The sequence below is a fragment of the Trachypithecus francoisi genome, unplaced genomic scaffold (assembly GCF_009764315.1).
Source record: "Trachypithecus francoisi isolate TF-2019V2 unplaced genomic scaffold, Tfra_2.0 Lachesis_group9, whole genome shotgun sequence".
Lineage (NCBI taxonomy): Eukaryota > Metazoa > Chordata > Mammalia > Primates > Cercopithecidae > Trachypithecus > Trachypithecus francoisi.
Genome location: NW_022681474.1, coordinates 31,067,600 through 31,087,828, shown reverse-complemented (window position 1 = coordinate 31,087,828; position 20,229 = coordinate 31,067,600). Strand labels below are relative to the sequence as shown.

The following is a 20,229-nucleotide window of genomic DNA, read 5'->3' as shown; positions in this document are numbered from 1 at the left end:
CGGGGCTGCCCTTCCCAAGGTACTCAAGGTGGTCTTGCTGTAGTTTTTTCTTCCCTCGGGTCTGGAAGGAATTAAGCTTAAAACTTATTATCTGAGGGAATGTTCTTTTATCCTCTCCCTCCAAAACCTGAGATGAACAAAAGTCAACCATTTGCAAAATTCTTCTTGAGAATCTGCCAGAGCTTCCCTACCCGACATGTCAAAGGGCGGGGGGAGTGGGGAAAGAAAGAAAGAAGCACTTTTCATGCTAAGGTGAGAATTATAAAGTCAAATCCTTTAGGACTGGAGTGCAGACATGAGCTTTAAGACTAAGAAAAATGTATATATATCTTGAGGACTGAAAGTCAAGGCGAACATATCTCAAACGCCTAACCTTTTAAAGCTGTTGAAAGTCTGCAGAGCTGCAGGATGTAGGTAATGAAATTGCCTTTGAAAAATAATGTTTATGTGCAGAAAAATAAAATAATTTCATAAACTGATGCTCAGACCATTACTTGTCTAGATCAAAATTGCATCTAAAAGGAGAGAAGGAGAAGCCCAGCAGAACTTTTAAAAGAAAATTAAACTGGTTAGGGCACCAGGTAAACAGCAGGTTTCTCAGACAAATTTCTTAAGGGGTGTGCTGACAAGTCAGTCCTGGGGCCGAGTTTGATTAGAACTTCCTGGCTACTAGAACCTTGACAAGTTAACAATTGTAAGGTTTTTATGCAGGCAATAATTTTTTTTCCGAGACGGAGTCTGGTTCTGTCGCCCAGGCCAGAGTGCAGTGGCACTATCTTGGCCCACTGCAACCTTCCACCTTCCCGGTTCAAGCGATTCTCCTGCATCAGCCTCCTGAGTAGCTGGGATTACAGGCGCATGCCACCACGCCCAGCTAATTTTTGTATTTTTAGTAGAGACGAGGTTTCACCATGTTGGTCAGGCTGGTCTGGAACTGCTGACCTCGTGATCTGCCCGCCTCAGCCTTCCAAAGTGCTGAGATTACAGGCGTGAGCCACCGGGCGCCGGAGGACAATACTTTTTATGTAATGATACACTTTCTTTTAGAGAGTCAATTATTAGCTAAAAGGAAACTTTCAGGGTATATTCGTTCAACCTGGCCTCCCACACGGTAGGCCAGGCTTGCAATGTCTGGGGTTATAAACATGTCAGAAACTAGATAGTAAATCTCAAAACAATGGAGCTGGACAATGATAGAGATTTATGTGCATAATGTTACCATGCCTAAAAGAAAGAGGTTAACTAGCCTGGGAAGGTAAAGAAAGCCAGTAAAGTCTCCTAGAAGCAATGATATTAAGGATTAGAAGACCATTACAAACACAGAGGACCACAGGAATTTAGGAAAGAAAGTATTTGATTGTGTAGGGTAGTAGGGGTGGTAAGTAGCGAACAGGTAGTTGGGATGACAAGCAAGTCTTTGTGATTGCAGCATAAATGTGAAGAAGTGAACAGAGACGTATCAGAAATGAACTATATTTCCCTTTGATGCAGATAAGTACTTGTTTAATGGAAGAGGTCTGGGGAATGTGTTGGTGAAAGTTGCATTCTAATAGACACTTTCTGAGTGTCTCCCAGCCCAATTCAGAGAATGTCCCTTTTCTCTGGAGTGGGCGTTGCAACCTGATTAAGAGACTCTGACCCTCTAGCCATAACTAGTCACATGACCCAGGTTAGGTCAGTTAGAGTCTCTCCTCTGTGTCTTTGAACAGACATGCTGCTCAGTCCCTCAAGGTCATTTCACGGGAGACATAAAAATTTTGCTTTGGACTAGAGCTGTAGTCCACCTGTCTGCAAAGAAAGAAAAATGATGAAGATGTGCAAAGTGGCAAAGACTTAAATCCAAATGGATTTCCAGTCACTCGGCCTCACTTCTTGTCCTTAGGTTAACTCAGTAACCTTAATAAAGTCCCCTTTTTACTTAAGGTTCTTTTCCTTGCAACCCAAACAAACCAAACTAAGATATTTGTATTTTATTGAATTAATGTTGACTTTGAGCACTCCAGGTTGTATATATCTTTTTGTTCCAAGTCCAATTCTGAATAAGAACTTGGGATCCATTTTTTAGACAATGATTTCAACTATTTTGTTTTTATTATTAATGGGCAAACTTTCTAAATGACCAGAAATTAAAGAGAAACAAGTCTGCACTTTATCTAATGGTTCTGGGGAAGACACGGACTTTTCAACTAAATAAATCAGTGTTTGAATAAATGTAGAATATCAAAATCATTTTAGGGATAATGTGTCAATTATGAGGCCATATCAATAGTTGAGAGAATAGGCAACAATTTTAATTCAATTTAAGACTCTTAAGGAAAATTGCTTCTCTAGAGAATTTTACTTATGCTTTGCACATAATTCAGTTATTACTTTCCTACATGTAGGTTGATAAGTAGAGGGGAAAAAAATAGTACAATCTACTGTCCTTTTGAAATTTAAAGCAAGAAATGAAATCAATGACCAAAATTCTTTTTACACCTACAAAAGGATTCTGAAAATACCTGGGAACAAGCTATCTATACCCAAGAACAGAAAACTGATTCTACACCTAACTGAAACATTTAAACAGTATAATAGTTTTTTATTACCTTCAAACAGCATTCAAGATATAATTTATCCATGGGATATATATATACACACACACATATATGCATTATATATATATACACACATACATATATTATATATATATATATATATTTTTTTTTTTTTTTTTTTTTTTTTGAGATGGAGTCTCACTCTGTCACCCAGGCTGGAGTGCAGTGGCATGATCTCAGCTCATTGCAATCTCTGTCTCCTGGGTTCAAGCAATTCTCCTGCCTCAGCCTCCCGAGGTGCCCACCACCATGCCCAGCTAATTTTTGTGTTTTTAGTAGAGACGGAGTTTCGCCATGTTGGCCAGGAATCTGGAACTCCTGACCTCTCTCAGGTGATCCGCCCACCTTGGCCTCCCAAAGTGGTGGGATTACAGGTGTGAGCCTCCGCGCTCAGCCAGTGATACATTTTTATAGTTGGTCTCCACCACAAAACCCATTCTGTTAACAAAGCTGCAAATGCTCTACCAATCTCTGCTTACCCAAATAATGCCATTGTTTCCCAAAGTTGTAGATGACCCCCTTTTCAGCACTACTTCTGTCTTCACAATGACAATAAAAAAAATTGCTCTGAGTACATTTTGTTCATAGAGAAGGCAGTTGTGTTCAGGTTCCTGGCTAGCTTACAAACAACTATTGCAGTCTATTGATAGGATCTAACATTTCTGCCTCTTATACAAATCTACCAACTAACAATCCACAGAGGTTAGGTAACACTTTGAATTTCCAGTAGCAGCTTTTGTTTCTTTCTAAAAAGTCATTTGTTTTCCGTAGAAGTTGGGAGTTCAGATCTAAAACTTACTTTCACTGGAACAGGCCAAAGATAAGGGATTAGCCCATCCCAAAGGAATGCCTGTCTAGTTGGGGGGTTTTTTGGTTTGGTTTTCTTTTGTTTGTTTGTTTTTGGTTTTCCTCTAAAATGGAGAAGGAGATAAAGATTGACTGTAGCACCTGGCAAGTAGGGTGATAGGACTTGAAAAGGAAGGACAAGACTAAAGCTCACATTCCAACATGCCCATCTTCCCACAGATGAGCCAAAATGCTCTGGGGTCATGCAAATAAACCATAATAGTTGTTGAGTTGAGGCTGTCTTAAGAATTTATAGGCCAGTGGCTGGGCATGGTGGCTCACACATGTAATCTCAGCAGTTTGGGAGGCTGAGGTGGAAGGATCACTTGAGCCTAGGAGTTCGAGACCAGCCTGGCCAACATGGTGAAACCCCGTCTCTACTAAGCACAATAAAAAGATTAGCTGGGCATGGTGGTGCACGCCTGTGACCCCAGTTACTCGAGAGGCTGAGGCACAAGAGTCTCTTGAACCCAGGAGGCGGAGGTTGCACTGAGTTCCGAGATCGCACCACTGCACTCCAGCCTGGGTGACAGAGTGAGACCCTGTCTCAAAAAAAGAAAAAAAAAAAAAATTGTAGGCCGGGCACGGTGGCTCACACCTGTAATCCTAGCAGTTTGGGAGGCTAAGGAGGGCAGATCACTTGAGGTCAGGAGTTCGAGACCAGCCTGGCCAACATGGTGAAACCCCATCTCTACTACAAGTTACAAAATTAACCGGGGGTGGTGGTGGGTGCCTGTAGTTCCAGTTACTCTGGAAGTTGAGGCAGGAAAATCACTTGAACAGGGAGGTGGAGGTTGCAGTGAGCTGAGATCACACCACTGCACTCCAGCCTGGGCAACAGAGTGAGACTCTGTCTCAAAAAAAAAAAAAACAGAAGTTTGTAAAGCTACAAATTTGGAATACAGTAAGAGTCTTCCCTAGTTAAAGATCATTACTTTAGGAACTTGACAATGGGCATTATTTATAAGCAGATAGTATCAGATACATTCTGTGTCATCCTTGGCTTCTGCATAAGTCTTTGTTCTATTAAGTTGTGTAATATAACCCCCAATTAGGCCAGCAGAACTTTAAAAAATTACTCAGTAGCTGCTAGTTTTGCCTAGCTGATGCCAAATTACCAGTTTGATTCCCTTCGTTTTGCTTTGTTTTAATTAAAATGATGAATTAATCTTTTAAAGTTGACAAATTATCTTAAGCAAATTTCTGCCTAACAGAATGCTATTCAGGAATGCAATGCAAAAGTATTTTTTAGTTTTTTTCCCCTTAGCTGATAAGACTTCACTTAATTTTTTAGAATAAAAAAAAATGTTCAGCCAGTCATGGTAGTTAGAGCCTGTAACCCCTGCACTTTGGGAGTCTGAGGTGGAAGGATTGCTAGGGTTCAAGATCAGCCTGACCAACATAGTAAGACCTAATATATTTTTTTAAAAAAAAAATTTTTTTTTAAATTATTCATGTACAAACCATTGAAATCCAGAAGCTTTGATATTTTTATTAGACAACCAGATATTTAGACCTTTCTTTGAAATGGGATGAAATCTTTCATCCTTCCTCAGCACCCACCCATGCTTCTCCCTCTTCCCTACTCTCCCTGCCTTGGATGGTCCAGTAATGGCTCCTATTATCCTATCCTGTCCTTTAGAATCTCAAACTCAAATCTCAGTGACCCAATTGAATAAGGTATTTTGCAGTGGAACTTCAGTATTCTATTTGCTATTATGCTCTGGCCACTGTCATTGTTTTTACTTCATAATAATTCCTGAGAAAATAACTATATAGTATTTGTTTTATCATTTACAAAGTATCAAGACACACATTATATTTGATGTGTGAGTTCAAGCCATGAAATAAAATGCCAGCCAAATGTGCATATCTTCAAATATTTAATGCATTTCAACGAGATTTATGGGCAGAGGTTATAGAGTACACCCTAAGTGAGGTCATCAATGAACAGAATTCTTGTTCTTATCCTTGGTATTAAGGGAAGAACTTCTTATGCATTTTTCTCAGATGGAATAATCTTCCTTTGTTCTATCTGTTCACCTAACAAATGAGCTCCTATTCTGCTATGAATCCCTTAAACACAAAGAACTCTCTGATAAGGTAGGCCAGCTCACACCTGTAATCCCAGCTACTTGGGAAGCTAAGCTGGGAGGGTCACTCGAAGCTAGGAATTTGGGAACAGCCTGGGTAACATAAGGAGACTCTGTCTCAACAAAAAGTGTAGAAATTAGCCCCATGTAGTGGGGAGCACCTATGGTCTTAGCTACTTGGGAGGCTGGGGCCAGTGGTTCAAGGCTACAGTGAGCTATGATTGCAGCGCTGTACTCCAGCCTGAGTAACAGAGTGAGACCCTCGTCTCTAAAAAAGCAAAAGCAAAACCAAGTAACTCTCTACTGTCCCATTCACAATTTAGTGCCATTTAGTTACATGTTTAGCCTATACTTTCAAAGACATCATTTAAAATCCTTTAAAACATCTATGTGGCTGGCATGATGGGTCACACCTGTAATCCCAGCACTTTGGGAGGCTCAGGCAGGAGGATTGCTTGAGCCCAGGAATTTTGAGACCAGCCTAGGTAACATAGGGAGACCCCTATCTCTACAAGAAAATTAAAAAATTAGTCAGGCATGGTGGCTCGCACCTGCAGTCCCAGCTACTTGGGAGGCTGAGCTGGGAGGATCTCTTGAGCCAGGGAGGTAGAGGTTGTAGTGAGCCATGATTGTACCACTGCACTCCAACCTAGGCAACAGAGTGAGACCCTGTCTGAAATAAATAAATAAGTAAAAATAAAACATTTATAGTACAACGTTAGTCAACTTGTTTAATTAAAAGGAAGAAAGAGGCACTAAAGATTAATTTAGGAGGGGTTTGTGGTGTGGACACAATAGGCTTACGGTATGGTTACTACTAACTGGTGATTGACAAGCACTGCTTATCACCTCAGGGAGCCAACCTTCCTGGAGCTGGAAGCCAGAGACTTGGGCCTCTTTCTCTCAGGGTTGTCTTTGCTTCTCGCCTCTCTGCCATTGGGCTGTCATTCTCTCCTTATTTGTAGGTTTTACTCTCATAATTTCTGCTTGTTTTTGTCCAATCATAAATCCCCTATACAGAGAGATACTGCCCAAGAGATGGTTTCACCTTCTATCACTACTGCAAACTATCACAGTCGTTTGTTCAGCTTACGGAGACACCATCCCCAAATACTGTCTGTGACCTCTTTAGCTTGGGTAGGGTTCTGGCTGATATGAAACCTGGGTACTGCTCTCAGCAAGGGTGTGAGCCAGAAAGAACACACGGAAAGAGGTATGGGCAGGCTGGCACCATAAAGCATGCCATATTTTTTTTTTTTTTTTTTTGAGACGGAGTCTTGCTCTGTCACCCAGGCTGGAGTGCAGTGGCTGGATCTCAGCTCACTGCAAGCTCCGCCTCCCGCGTTCACGCCATTCTCCTGCCTCAGCCTCCCGAGTAGCTGGGACTACATGCGCCCGCCACGTCGCCCGGCTAGTTTTTTGTATTTTTTAGTAGAGACGGGGTTTCACTGTGTTAGCTAGGATGGTCTCGATCTCCTGACCTCGTGATCCGCCCGTCTCGGCCTCCCAAAGTGCTGGGATTACAGGCTTGAGCCACCGCGCCCAGCCCAAGCATGCCATATTATATAAAGTTAATTCACCTATAAAGAAAAATAAAGTAGGCCAGGCTCAGAGGCTCACACCTGTAATTCCAGTACTTTGAGAGGCTGAGGTGGGAGGATCACATGAGTTCAGGAGTTCGAGACCAGCAGGCCCAGTAGCAGATGCCTGTAGTCTCAGCTACTTGGCAGCCTAAAGTAGGATTACTTGAGCCCAGGAGTTCCAGGCTGCAGTGAGCTATGATCACACCACCACACTTCAGTCTGGGCAAGAGAGAGAGACCGTCTCAAAATAAAAGAAAAATGTTAGTGAGTGAATTTTGACCTTCACCAAAAGGCTGAGAAGTGATTAGTGAGTGGAATTAAGATCAGTCCTCCAAGTCAGGCGCGGTGGCTCATGCCTATAATCTCAGCACTTTGGGAAGCCAAGGCAGGTGGATCACTTGAGGTCAGGAGTTTGAGAACAACCTGGTGAATATGGTGAAACCCCATCTCTACTAAGAATATAAAAATTAGCCGGGCATCGTGGTGCACGCCTGTAATCTCAGCTATTGGGGAGGCTGAAGCAGGAGAATCTCCAGGAGGCAGAGGTTGCTGTGAGCCGAGATAGCGCCACTGCACTCCAGCCTGGGCAACAAAGTGAGACTCTGTCTCAAAAAAAAAAAAAAGAAATCATTCCTTCAAATTATTACTTCTGTGTGACTTTATCACTTGAGTGTTTGCTATCATCTAAAATAATGTAGCCATTTGAAGACAGCCCATTTTAAACAGACTGAAGACTCAGAACCTTGCACAGTCCAGGACCATTTTGAACTGCTGGATCATTTTTATTATACAACAAACTTGAACGGCTCGTCTTCTTAGTGGGGCCATGGCAACGAGCAGAATTTTTATTAGCTTCTTGAGAAAGATGAGTATTTGGAGTGAATAGTCAACCTGGCATTTTCCACATATAGTGGAGGGGGAAGGAGCAGGAAAGATGCCTGTGATGCAATGTCTATGAGCAATGACATTGCTTGCCAGTCTGTATGGAATACATGAGCAAAATCCATCAACATTACAGCCAAAGAGTCAAAGTAGTCACTTGTTTCCTTGGAGGTCCATCCACTCGGCTCCACCCCGTACCACTTAGTTGTTCCTCATTAAATCATAGGAGTATATAAAAAGAGTTCTCTGGGCCTGGCATGGTGGCTTGTGCCTATAAACCCAGCACTTTGCGAGGCCAAGGAGGGTGGATCACTTGAATCCAGGAGCTCCAGACCATCCGGGGCAACATGGTGAAACCCCATCTCTACTAAAAATACAAAAATTAGCTGGGTGTGGTGGTGCATGCCTGTAATACTAGCCAATCAGGAGGCTGAGGCTGGAGGATCGCTTGAGCCAGAGATGGGAAGGCTGCAGTGAGCCGAGATTGCACCACTGCACTCCAGCGTGGGTAACAGAGCAAGGAAGAAGTAACAGTAAAGTAAGAAACTGAAGTCCTGTATTTGTATCCACACTCTATTACTCAATATTTTGTTTATTTGTTTGTTTGCTTTTTGAGACAGGGCCTCGCTCTGTCACCCAGGTTGGAGTGCAGTGGCACAATCTCAGCTCACTGCAGCCTCCACCACCATGGCTCAAGTGATCCTCCCACCTCAGACTCCCAAGTAGCTAGGACTACAGGTGCATGCCACTACACCCCGCTAATTTTTAAATATTTTGTAGAGACAGGGTCTTACCATGTTGCCCAAGCTGGTTGTTTATTTTATTATTATTATTATTGAGATGGAGTCTCGCTCCATTGCTCAGGCTGAAGTGCAGTGGAGCAAGCTCACTGCAGCCTCTGCCTCCCGAGTTCAAGCAATTCTTGTGCCTCACCCTCCTGAGTGGCTAGGATTACAGATGTTTGCCACCATGCCTGGCTAATTTTTGTATTTTTGATAGAGGCAGGGTTTCAACATTTTGGCCAGGCTGGTCTCAAACTCCTGGCTTCAAGTGATTCACCTGCCTCAGCCTCCCAAAGTACTGGGATCACAGACATGAGCCTCCATGCCCAGTATACTCAATGAGTTTTTATGAGCCAATCAATTGGCCCCTTGGTACTCAGTTTTCTTGCCCATAAAATGAGAACAAGAGTGTTTGGTAGCCTGCCTGCTCCAGAGATTGCTACTAGTGCAACTTGAGGTCTTCGTGTAAGTTTTGTTAACTGTGAATCTCTATAGAAATGGTGACCAATTTTCCTTAGAAATTGGTCTAAGGAAAAGTTTGTAATATTTGAACGTATTTATGATGACTTCCCAGGTGGTTTCAGGATTTTCTCCTCCCTGGAGCTGAAGATTTGAAGTGCAAATAATGTTAATGCCAAGTCAGCCTGTGGCCTGGGCAGGGTGATGGTATCTCTCTGAAAACGCAGGAGTCTTGCCAACAAAGGTTTGCTCCCATGACTGGTGATGGTCCAAGAATCAGTCGAGGCAAATTGGTTGGCTAACTTATCATTACGCAAGAAACTTAGCTGCTCTCATGGAACCATAACTCATGCCTCTAGTCTGCTGGAAAACACAAGAAGTATCTTCCACCCTGCAGCATGACACCTTTAGATAACCCATCTCCAGTCCGATGACATTTTTCGAAGAAGTCTGATGTTGCTTACTCACTTTCAAACGGAAGCATTTCCTAAGAAAATCCTGATTAATTATGGATACACTTGCCATGAACTGTACTCATGAGCTGTCCTTTTTTTTTAGGGATAATCAAGAGATTTCTGAAATGGCTCCTGCCCTCAAAATGCTTCTAATCCACCTGCCTTTTTTTTTTTTTTTTTTTCTTTTTCAGGTGACTGCTTAATTTTAACAGAGGTCTGTAGGAATGATGGGAAGGGGCACTGGTACTTCTCTCTTTCCTAATCCTTCAAGTCATCTCTGAAGATCCGCAGTTTTCCTGGAGACAGGTGAGGTCCAGCCCCTGAAAGAGGCAGACAGTGCAGAGAGAAGAGCCTATGTTTTTGCATTTTTGTCAGAGGTGATGTATCAAGGTACAATCAAAGCCTTTTCACATCTGAAATCTTTTCGTTCCCATCAGCCAGTACGACTCCAGCGAAGAGAGAGGGAAGAGGGAGACGGGCGTGTCCAGGAAGATTCACCTTCCTATTGACAGATTGGGAATTTTCGGGAAAATGTACTCCAGGCTCCACATATCGTTACTGATTCCCGGTTCGTTGGAATACAAATAGAAAAGTACTTAGAGAAATCAGTTTAAGTATAAGATAAATGCTGATCCCCAGGTCCCTCTAAGTTTCTATTGACAATAGCAAAACAGCAGCCGCAGCGCCATTTCGGTTCAATCGAAGAGATATTAGCATCCGTTTTAGGCAGGGAGAACATCCAAAAAGATCGATACCGAGGGGAGGGCGAGGCTGGGAAAGCGATCGGGAGCCGAGAGCGAGTGAGCGAGAGAGGGCGAGGAGAAGGAACGGGAACCTGCGAGAGATCCCTCGGGGGAAATGCAAAGGCTGGAGAGAGGCACCAATTATGATAATTGAAGGTAATGGTGCTGAGGCGCCAAGGAGCTCCGCGCTGTTTTACATCATCCAGCTCCAACCCAGACGCGCCCGAGCCCGCCCCTCCCCGGCCGGGTCCACGCCCTCCCGGGCTCTCTGGGGCCCCTGCCCCGGGCCGGCCGCGAGCAATTCGGGTGCCCCACGCGGACCAGCCGCTGTCTGTCTCCCCTACCGCCTCCTCTGTGCTGACTTATGGAGCGACCTCGACTTGTCGCAAAATAAAACAGGGGCACAGACACTTGTGGTCTGGACAGACTTCCCCCAGGCTAGAGTCTGTAGGGACTGGAAACATCCCTGTCCCGATCCCGGTACCAATGCGCCCCTGTTTGCGCTGTGGTTCTCAGTCTCGCTCCCACCGTAACCTCCTTCCCCCTTTCCCCTGTAACTTGGGAAATTTAAACCAGCGTCTTAAAAATAAGCCGCGTGGGAGCCCGGGAGTTCGTGAATGTGGCGGACAGGATTGGAAAAGATTTTATTGTTGTTCAGCTTCTGACCAAAATGGGATCTTTGAGTCACTGAATTTTAAGGAGTCAGGAGAGATGGAACAGCAGTTTCCCCGACCTAGAGGTTCAGAGAAAAGACCCAGGGACTTTAGGGGCTGGCCTCGGTATGAGTGAGGTGTGTTTTTCAAAGCTACCGGGTTTTGTTTGTTTGACTGATTTCCTTCCTTCCTTCCTTCCTTCCTTCCTTCCTTCCCTCCCTCCCTCCCTCCCTCCCTCCCTCCTTCCTTCCTTCCTCCTTCCTTCCTTCCTCCCTCTCTCCCTTCCTTCCTTTCTCTCTCTCTCTCTTTTTCTTTCTTTCTCTCTTTTCTTTCAGTATGTTTCCTTTTATTTTGAAATTGAAACAGCAAAATGAAGTGGTTTGTAGCTGAAACAAACTTCACCGGAAAGAAAACTGGAGTGTTCCCTCATCCATCAAAGAACAAACGCCAAGGTCAGAGCCAGCTGCCCCACCTCCCCCAGACAGAGCAATGAACAGATTAAAGGATGGGAGGAAGGATACAATCAAAATCAGGTGGTCATGGCTGGCAGATAAAAATATGGAACGCTTCACGACTTTGCGTGTCATTCTTGTGCAGGGGCCTTGCTAATCTTCTGTGTATCGTTCCAATTTTAGTATATGTGCTGCTGAAGCGAGCACCCTTTTTTTTTTTTTTTTTTTGAGACGGAGTCTCGCTCTGTTGCCCAGGCTGGAGTGCAGTGGTGCGATCTCGGCTCACTGCAAGCTCCGCCTCCCGGGTTTATGCCACTCTCCTGCCTCATCCTCCCGAGTAGCTGGGACTACAGGCACCGGCCACCACGCCCGGCTAATTTTTTGTATTTTTAGTAGAGACGGGGTTTCACGGTGTTAGCCAGAATGATCTTGATCTCCTCACCTTGTGATCCACCCGCCTCGGCCTCCCAAAGTGCTGGGATTACAGGCGTGAGCCACCAAACCCGGCCTTTTTTTTTTTTTTTTTTTTTAAATAGAGACAGGGTCTCGCTATTATGCCCCGCCTGGTCTCAAACTGCTGGCTTCAAGTGATCCTCCTGCCTAAGCCTCCCAAAGCCCTGGAATTACAGGCTTGAGCCACCATATCTGGCCAATTGATTGCTTGCTTGCTTTTTTTAAAGTTTTTATTTTTGAGATGGTGCCTCACTCTGTTGCCCAGGATGGAGTGCAGTAGTGCAATCTCAGCTCACTGCAACCTCTGCCTGGGTTCAAGCGATTCTTCTGCCTCAGTCTCCTGAGAAGCAGGGATTACAGGCATAGGCCACCACATCCAGCTAAGTTTTGTATTTTTAGTAGAGACAGGTTTTTGCCTTGTTGGTCAGGCTGGTCTCAAACTCCCAACCTCAAATAGTCTGCCAGCCTGGCACTCCCAAAGTGCTGGAATTACAGGCGTGAGCCACCTTGTCCGGCCCAACTGATTGTTTTCTGATTGTAAAAGTAATGGATCACCGTAGAAAACTTGGAAAATACAAAAAAGAATTATGAAAACGTCTGTGGCTGCGGCAGGTGGCAGGGAGTCTGTTTCTAGGCCAGTTCCTGAGGCAGAACCAGACACAAGGAAGCAGTGGTGAGGTGGGCTCCTGCACCTGGGGTCCAGCATTAGCTTGGGGCTCAGTCACTTACCAGTGTGTGGCTTCCGGCAAACATTGTTAAACCTCTCTAGACCTCATTTTGTCACCTGTAAAATATGACTAATAAAATGACCTCTAAGATTCCTTCTCAGCTCTGTGAAAGGCAGCCTCAGAAATAAACTCTGAGGCCAAAACAAGTGTCATTAGCTTCTCCAAATAAAGTGGAATTACTATTTTCTAGAAATGCTTTAAGAAAGCCCTTGAAAAGCAGATCTATGACTCCATCTGTCTTTCAGGAGCACTGTCTCTTAAAAACAGATTTGAATAATAATACAAATATTTGGCAGGTGCCAATACATGTTAAAAGTCCAGCTCAAGGTGATGACCGTTCTGATCAGACCATTCTAGAATGGTCAACCCAGTGGAAAGTGTGGCATCTTTCAAAGTTCTGTGATGAAACAGAGTGGTCAAGTTGGTAAAAGCACTTAATACCACATTCAAACAGGGGATGCGAAGGAGGGACTTACACGATACGAAAGGAGACTTGCTTTGTGTAATTGCAGAGGTCACAACAAGGACGAGTGGGTGCCAGGGAAAAGGCGCCACATAGGTTTAAGATAAGGAAGAACTTCCAGGAATTAATTCTGTCTGAAGACAGCACAGGCTGTGGTTCCCAAGCAGCAGGAGAAGTCCAGCAAGGGACGCATGGACTAGTTGTTGAACCAAGTGACCATATAAAATCTCAGTGTCAAGATGTTGTCATAACAGTGACAACGTCTGGTTACCATTTCCTTTAATATTAGAGATGACAATGCTGTATGATTTTTCACAACTAGGGAAAATGCTGCGCACTGGATCTTATCTAAGGAGTAAGAACCTGAGTGTCAACTCGGACTTTCCTGAGCTGTTCAACACCAAAGATGCCCAAATAGAGAAAAATAAGGGCAGGTGCACAACTCACTTCAGAACAGGCTGAGCACCAGGGCTGGCTGCGACTGCTTACGAGAAACAAAAAAAAGCATGGGATGGGGCCATCACATTCCTATGACCCAGCCCTCCCTAACCTAGCAGGCCTGCTCATGAGTGAGTAATTACGGAAAGGGCTGCAGAGGGCAGAGGGGCCACAGAAGACAGCTGTAAGCAGGATCTTTTTTTTTTTTTTGAGACAGAGTTTCGCTCTTGTTGCCCAGGCTGGAGTGCAGTGGTGTAATCTCAGCTCACTGCAACCTCGAACTCCCTGGTTCAAGCGATTCTCCTGCCTCAGCCTCCCGAGTAGCTGGGATTACAGGCATGCACCATTATGCCCAGCTAATTTTTGTATTTTTAGTAGAGACGGGATTTCACCATGTTGGCCAGGATGGTCTTGATCTCCTGACCTCATGATCTATCCACTTTGGCCTCCCAAAGTGTTGGCATTACAGGCGTGAGCCACGGCACCCAGTCCATAAGCAGGATCTTGATTCACATTTAGGATCCATTTTAAACCAATAGGGAGTCTCCCAAACCTGTATTCTGTATGACTGAAAGGCACTTTCTATGTCCCTTTTCTGACCAGTCTCTACACAATGCCTCGTGTCCATTTTGTTTTGGTCAACAACTGGACAGATTTAACTTTTGGTGGGATTAAAGGTAAATCGTGTTTGGCAGGCTCTACCAACCTTCCTCGTAAGTCATTTCATATCATGGCCAGGCGCAGTGGCTCACGCCTGTAATCCCAGCACTTTGGGAGGCCGAGGCAGGTGGATCACCTGAGGTCAGGAGTTCAAGACCAACCTGGTCAACATGGTGAAACCCTGTTTCTACTAAAAATACAAAAATTAACCGGGCATGGTGGTGGGCACCTATAATCCCAGCTACTTGAGAGACTGAGGCAGGAGAATTGCTTGAACATGGGAGGCAGAGGTTCTAGTGAGGGGAGATCGTGCCACTGCTCTCAAGCCTGAGCAATAAGAGCGAATCCTCATCTAAAAAAAAAAGTCATTTCATATCATATCATAATTCCAGACAAAAAAGGCAAAGGAAAGAGGTGGGAGAGAGAGGAAGGAAAACCCAAGCAGATCTGATATCTTTCTTTAAGGAGCAGTCATAGTTTATTTTCCCAGCTTTTGCTAATACTGTTCCTTGGTAAGTACCTCTTGAGGTGTGCCTACTGGAGGTGTACTGGACCCTCCATTACCAGGAATAGAATCTCTCATATCTATATCTCAGCCTCTTGGCTTTTCTTCTCTTGAAAACACCATTCTCCCCAGTCCCCTCCCAAGTTTTCTACACATCACATAGGCTGGTAGCAAGAGAAGCAACTTATGCTCCAAACCATCAAACCCTCTTTTTTTTTTCTTTTTTGAGACAGAGTCTCACTCTGTTGCCCAAGCTAGAATGCAGTGGCACAATCTCGGTTCACTGCAACCTCCGCCTCCCAGGTTCAAGCGATTCTCCTGCCTCAGCCTCCCCAGTAGCAGGGACTACAGGCACGCACCACCATGCCCAGCTAATTTCTTTTGTATTTTTAGTAGAGACAGGATTTCACCATGTTGGCCAGGCTGGTCTCGAACTCCTGACCTCATGATCCACTCGCCTTGGCCTCCCAAAATGCTGGGATTATAGGTGTGAGCCATTGTGCCCGGCCTCAAACCCTCTTTTATCAAATGTTTGGATTATTACACGTACATCATTCAAGTTACTTAATGTGTTCAGGCCAGGCCTGGTAATTCACGCCTGTATTCCCACAGCTTTGGGAGGTTGGGCTGGGGAACTGCTTGAGGCCAAGAGTTAAAGACCAGACTGGGCAACATAGCAAGACCCCATCTCTGCAAAAAATATAAAACTTACCCAGGCATAATGGTGCATTCCTGTAACCCCTCAGTCAGGAGGCTGAGGCAGAAAGATTGTTTGAGCCCAGGAGTTCAAGGCTGCAGTGAGTTATGCTCAAACCACTGCCTTTCAGCCTGGGCAACACAGTGAGGCCCTGTCTCTAAATAATAATAATAATAATAATAATAATAATACTGTGTTCATTCTCTAGAGAATAATTATGTTCCAAGCTCTAAAAGATTGGGGTGGGGGGAAGCAAGCAAACAAACAAAAAGCCCATCAGGGTAGCCACTGTTCCTTAAGCCAACACTGGAATTTTGGCATCTCTTATTACTTTTATTTTCCAGAGCATAAAATGCTTCTTTTTTTTTTTTTTTTTGAGACGGAGTCTCGCTCTGTCACCCAGGCTGGAGTGCGGTGGCGCAATCTCGGCTCACTGCAAGCTCCGCCTCCCGAGTTCACGCCATTCTCCTGCCTCAGCCTCCTGAATAGCTGGGACTACAGGTGCCCGCTACCACACCCAGCTAATTTTTTTGTACTTTTAATAGAGACAGGGTTTCACCATGTTAGCCAGGATGGTCTCGATCTCCTGACCTCGTGATCCGCCCTCCTCGAACTCCCAAAGTGCTGGGACTACAGGCGTGAGCCACCGCCCCTGGCTAAAATGCCTTCTTAAGGGCAGCCCAGAGCTTTCTCTTCCATCCTCCCGCAGAGAGGGAGAGGTCCTGTCGCGGGTCTTTCTCGCCCTCTTGTGGTGAGAGGGAAGCAGCGCTCAGCTGAGAAGACAGCAGCTGCTGTTTGCTGTTGATGCAAGAAGCAAGGTCGTTCTAGGGAATATTTAGACTCGATATTTTAATGATTCTGTCTCCATGTCATGCAATGATCTCAGTAAAAGAGGACTGTGAGCCCTGTTCCCAGAGTCTTTTTAAGGCTTCAGACAATAATAAGCCAGATTCCCTTTGTACATAAGACTGAGAGGAAGTGGTGGTACCTCCAGCCGGTCCATATATGCCGTGAATTGCAGCAGTGACCATTGTTCTAAACAAATCACCTTTGCCTGAGAGTGTGTGTCACCCACCAGAAAGGAGAGTTTCTATTCTGGGCCATCCGAGTTCATTTCTGGGTCTTAATATTTTTGAATGGAAATGTGCTAACTGAACAGGACAAGGCATCACTCCTAATCTCTATGATCTAAACATGGGCTTTTTTTTTTTTTTCTACAAATTTACAAACCTTTTTGTTTGCTTGCTTTGAGATGAAATTTCACTCTTGTCGCCCAGGCTGGAGTGCAGTGCAGAGATGTGATCTCGGCTCACTGAAACCTCTGCCTCCCGGGTTCAAGTGATTCTCCTGCCTTAGCCTCCCAAGTAGCTGGGATTAGCCACCACGCCCAGCTAATTTTTGTGTTTTTGGTAGAGATGGGATTTCACCATGTTGGCCAGGCTGGTCTTGATAACAAACTCTTTTGACTGACTCTGACTTTATTTTATTTATTTATTTATTTATTTTTATTTTATTTTTTTAGACAGTCTCACTCTGTCACCCAGGGTGGAGTGCAGTGGCTCAATTTTGGCTCACTGCAACCTCTGCCTCCCGGGTTCAAGTGATTCTCCTGCCTCAGCCTCCTGAGTAGCTGGGATTACAGGCATGCGGCACCACGCCTGGCTAATTTTTCTATATTTAGTAGAGATGGGGTTTCAACATGTTGGTCAGGCTGGTCTCAAACTCCTGACCTCGTGATCCACCCACCTCAGCCTCCCAAAGTGCTGGGATTACAGGTGTGAGCCACCGCACCCGGCCGACTCTGACTTTAAAAAGCAAACATACAGGAAGCCCCCAAACAGATGAATTAAGAAATAATCCCCTCCTTTCCTCATCTATATAACACCACATGATGGGTGACTGAATTTTTGTCCCTAACCGAACCTGACAGCATTGTATTGGCATGAACTCTTATCCAGCTGGAGACCAAAACCAAGAGACTAACAGGAAAAATCAGCCTCCAACTCTACATTAATCACCAGTCTATACTAGTCATATTAATCAAATAGTTCATGTGGATGCTAAGAGCTATGTGAGGCCACATAAGCCACTCTTTAAATTAAATAATGGGGGCTGGATGCGGTGGCTCACACCTGTAATCTTAGCACTTTGGGAGGCCGAGGCATGTGGATCACTTGAGCCCAGGAGTTTGAGATCAGCCTGGGCAACATGGTGAAACACTTTCTCTACAAAAAATACAAAAATTAGCCAGGAATGGTGGCATGTGCCTATGGTCCCAAATCCCTGGGAGACTGAGGTGAGAGGATCACTTGAGCCATGGAGATTGAGGCTGCATTGAGCCATAATCATGCCACTATACTCCAGACTGGGCAACAGAGTGAGACCCTCTCTCAAAAAACAAACAAAAATTAATTAATTAATGAATAAAAATGAAGCTGGGCATGGTGGTTTACACCTGTAGTCCCAGCACTTTGGGAGGCTGAGGTAGGTGGATCACTTGAGGTCAGGAGTTCAAGACCAGCCTGGCCAACATGGTGAAACTCTGTCTCTACTAAAAATACAAAAAGTTACCCAGGCGTGGTGGTGGGAGCCTGTAATCCCAGCTACTCAGGAGACTGAGGCAGGAGAATAGTTTGAACCCAGGAGGCGGAGGTTGCAGTGAGCAGAGATTGCACCATTGCACTCCAGTCTAGGTGACAGAGTGAGACTCCATCTCAGAAAAAAGAAAGATCAAATCTGTCTCTGATTTTACAATTGAGGCAACCAAGACTAGGTTAAATGGCTTCCTCAAGGTCACACCAACTGCACTGAAGCTCTGAGTTCAGGACACCACCCTCCATCTCAAAGGCTGGGAAGCTGTGAAGGGCTTGTCACTGGCAAAGAGTGGTTTGTTTCTCCTTGAACAGGATGTGGCAAGAAATTGTTAAGAGAGGGAGGAGAAGGGAAGGAGAGGAAGGGGAGAGCCTTTTTAGCTGAAAATATGGGCTGTTTTTGAGTTGATTAAATAACTACCACTCCCAAACTTCTCTCAGTTTCTGTGAGCCTAAAGTAAGCAATTCTGGGAATGAGTTTTAGGTCATTCTTGGATTTCAGCTTTCAGTTACAAGAAGCAGCCTGTCAAGGGAACTGTCAGTGGCTGCTTTCTCCAATGCTTCATTTTATTTGTCAGGTCCTTCTGTTGAGAGTTTGGCCTTCTCCTATGGAAAAATGCTCTATGGGAAGTCCCTGACCCTCACACCAGTCAGGGAAACAGCTTCCATGGAAGGCATACCCCGGGGCCCCTGGGGTCCACACCTGGTTCCATTTCAAGGACCATAAATGGGAGACCCACCAATCACTAAGGACCTGGAGATGATTTTATCTTCCAGGCTGAAACTGCCTTAGAAAGATGATGACAGTGAGGGAAGTCTAGCATGGCTGACTCCATCTTGCTTCCAGCCTCACAGGCTGACTGTCTTTGCTCACACCTTGGCATAGGCCAAGTTAACCATGGGAGGAATTTAGTTTATAGTTTAAGTTGGAAGCAAGAATGATAATAGTCCCTCCCTCAAAGTAACCCCTTCCTTGTTCAGGGACCAAAAACTAATGAAAGGCAATGAGATTAAAATTGTGGGAGGAGGGTCCTGAACTCTGCTAAAATGTAGGAATAGTTTCTATAATCCCTTACTGCTCAGGAGTCCTGTGGCCAGAAGCCACAAGATTTGTGACTTCCCCAATTGCTCCTATAGATAACACCACCGGTGTAGTACCTCAGATTGGTCTTTTGATATTTGCATTCTGGCAACCGACTGACACCAAACAGGATTGTGACTCATGACTCAACCAGTCCTGTGGCCATCAACCAGAGGCAGACTCAGTGAACAAGAACCATTTTTCCACACGCTATGATTTCATCACCAACCAGTTAGCAGCACCCATTCCCTAGTCCCCAGCCTGCCATACTATCCTTGAAAAACCCTAACCCCAAGTCTTCTAGGAGATGGATTTGAGTGACAGCTCCAGTTCTTTCATGTGGCCAGCCTCAAGTCAGTTCAACTCTTGCTTTTGCTCTGTCGCCAAGGCTGGAGTACGGTGGCGTGATTTTGGCTCACTGCAACCTCTGCCTTCTGGGTTCAAGCAATTCTCCTTCCTCAGCCTGTCTAGTAACTAGATTACAGGTGCAAGCCACTACCCCTGGCTAATTTTTGTATTTTTAGTAGAGACAGAGTTTTGTCATGTTGGCCAGGCTGGTCTCAAACTCCTGACCTCAATTGATCTGCCCACCTCAGCCTCCCAAAGTGTTGGGATTACAGGCATGAGCCACTGCACACGGCTTAAACTCTTTCTTTACTGCAGATACTACAGTCTTAGTGAACTGGTTTTGTCTGTAGCAGGCAGGAAGAACCCATCAGGCAATTTACAAGCCCAAGGACAAGGAAGGTAGCTGTGACTTCCCCTGGGGCCCTGCCCTCTGGGCTAGAACTAAGTGGGTCTATCATAACCCAGCTTCTCCACCTGACCTTGCTCCTTCAACCTCTACTGCTTTCAAATCACAACTGCATGGTGCTTTTGCTCTGGATACAAGAGAGGAAGTGGACACACAGAAAGGGCCCTGGGCTGAGAGTCGCCTTGACTTCAGCTATTGGCCTGGCTCTGGGTCAGATTTCACTTAGCCCCATGGGTTGCCAACTCCTCAGCTACAAGACAAACTGACCTTTGCAATGGCTTCTCAAGTCCCTCCTGGCTCTAGGATTTGAAGCC

General features: G+C 45.0%; 1 non-coding gene across 1 annotated transcript; it reads right to left on the bottom strand.

Moving 5' to 3' along the window:
- Nucleotides 1-11,645: 11,645 nt before the first annotated feature.
- LOC117082948 lies at nt 11,646-11,752 on the bottom strand. Its single transcript, XR_004436861.1, has one exon. It is a non-coding gene; the product is annotated as a U6 spliceosomal RNA (small nuclear RNA).
- Nucleotides 11,753-20,229: the final 8,477 nt, after the last annotated feature.